We start from the raw sequence: 2,500 nt of genomic DNA on the forward strand, positions 1-2,500 counted from the left end.
GAGAGAGATGGGAGAAGAGAGAGAGGGGGAGAGAGAGAGGAGAAGAGAGAGGGGGAGAGAGACAGAGAGAGGGAGAGGGGGGAAGAGAGAGGGAGAGAGAGGGGAGAGAGACAGACAGAGAGAGAGACATCATCAGGGAATCAGAGAGACAGAGAGACAGAAAGAGGAAGCATGGGAAGAACTGTGAAAGGCGTGGTCATTTGGGGTTTTCAAGATGACAACATTTTGAGAACGGGACGACATTGGGTCGTGAAGAGAGAGAGGGAGAGAGAAAGAGGGAGAGAGAAGGGGGGGGAGAGGGGAAGAGAGAGATGGGGAAGAGAGAGAGAGGGGAGAATAGAGGGAGACAGAGGGGAGAGAGAGATGGGGAAGAGAGAGAGGGGGAGAGAGGGGGGAAGAGAGAGGGGGAGAGAGAGAGGGAGAAGAGAGAGAGGGGGAGAGGGAGAGAGGGGGAAGAGGGAGAGGGAGAGAGAGGGAGAGAGGGGGAAGAGAGAGAGGGGGGGAGAGAGGGAGAGAGGGGGAAGATAGAGAGGGAGAGAGGTAGAGAGGGGAGAGAGAGGGGGAGAAAAGGGAGAGAGGGGGAAGATAGAGAGGGAGAGAGAGGGAGAGAGGGGGGAAGAGAGAGAGAGGGGGAGAGAGAGGGGGATACAGAGAGAGGGAAGGGGAAGAGAGAGGGGGTGAGAGAGAAAGAGGGAGAGAGAGAGGGGGAAGAGAGAGAGAGAGAGGGGGAGAGAGAGAGGAGGAAGAGGGAGAGAGAGAGAATGCGAATGCCCCTCTCTGAAAGGTTATTACATAAGTATTAAACGGATAGTATGGGAGAGAGACAGAGACAGACAGACAGACAGATAAGCAAATAAACGAAGAGAATGAGACAGACACAGAGAGACAACAGAGTCAGGCAGACAGAAAGACAAGGGAAAAGACGATGTGAACACATCTTTCTTTCTGTGTTCCTGCTTGTTGTTTGTTTGTTTGTTTGTTTTCATTCCTACCCCCAGTAATCAGAGATCAGCTCAACCTCAATCAAGTGCTATATTTTCGGAAGCATGCGAAAGAGTGGGAGAGGAGGTTTGCTGGTATAGGGGACTGGGGGTGGGGAGGGGGTGAAGGGGGGGAGTAGCGTTGAATGGGGGGGGGGGGTGACAGGGGTGGGAGAGGGTGTTTGCTGGTGTGGGGAGGTGGTGTGGGGGTGAAGGGGGGGGAGTGGGTGGGGGGGGGAAGGGAGAATGAGGGAGAGGTAGAGAGGTGGAAGGTGTGGCAGGGGGGAAGGGGAGGAAATGGGGGGTATGGGGGGGCGGGGGCGGGCGGGGGGGGGGGGAGAAAGAAGACGTCATTTGAGGAATGGGGGTTAATGGCACTTCAGTCCATGTTGTCCGAAGGCTGGCCTGTGGCAGGTGACGTGAATGTTTCAAAATGGTATGGTCAGTCTTGTTGCTGTTGTTGTTGTTGTTAACTACTTCCTAGTGTTTCTTCTATCTCTGTGTCGGTCGGTCCTTCTCGCAGACAGGCCTGAGTATGACAGACTAGATTTAAAGAGATCAATTCTTGGACGGGGTAACAGAATCTTATGGACATGACGATTTTCGTTTATTTGAAATTTACTGACAATTGAGGGTGGAGCACAACCAGATAGGATTTTGAACATAAAAAAACTGCTTTGTTGTACTTTAATTTCCATTACAATGGGAGAATATCCAATAAGAGATAATCGTCTGGTATGGACGTAAAGGGTTTCAGGAGAACTAATTTTATTGCGCATCTGTGAAGATCAGACAGTGGTCTGAGAATGTTTTCACTTGCAGAATCCCACAGAATAGATGCATAATTTATATGAGGCTCAACGTATGCATGAAAGAACATTTTTCTAGAATGAACATTTAAGAAATGCTTTATTTTGTTCAGCTGGTACACCTTTTTTGCTACATTTTTACATGACATAGAAATGTGATCAGACCACGATAGATTATTGTCCACTACAACTCCAAGAATTCCATGACAGTCAACTTCTTTGATAACAACATTTATGTAAAGAGGTAAAAGTTCGTCGAAAATGTTTTGACGCTTCTGTCGAGTGGTGATCATCAGATAATTGGTTTTTCTGTGGATGAAGACACGTATGGTTTAGTTCTGATCACATAACTAACTTATTGGTATTCTCTTGTAATACTATAGAGGCAGAGAGAGAGAGAAGGGGGAGAGAGAGAGAGAGAGAGAGAGGGTGAGAGAGAGAGGGGGGTGAGGGAGAGAGAGGAGGAGAGAGAGGGAGGAGAGAGGGAGAGAGAAAGAGGAGAGAGGGGGTCAGGGAGGGAGAGAGAGGGTGAGGAAGAGAGGGAGGGAGAGAAGGAGAGAGAGAGGAAGAGAGAGAGAAGGAGAGAGAGAAGGAAAGAGAGAGGAAAAGAGAGAAGGAGAGAGAGAAGGAGAGAGAGGAGACAGAGATAAGGAGAGATAGGAGAGAGAGAGGAGAGAGAGAGGAGAGAGTGAGAGAGAGAGAAGGAGAGAG

Source organism: Babylonia areolata, chromosome 14 (assembly GCF_041734735.1).
Source record: "Babylonia areolata isolate BAREFJ2019XMU chromosome 14, ASM4173473v1, whole genome shotgun sequence".
NCBI classification, from domain to species: Eukaryota; Metazoa; Mollusca; class Gastropoda; order Neogastropoda; family Buccinidae; genus Babylonia; species Babylonia areolata.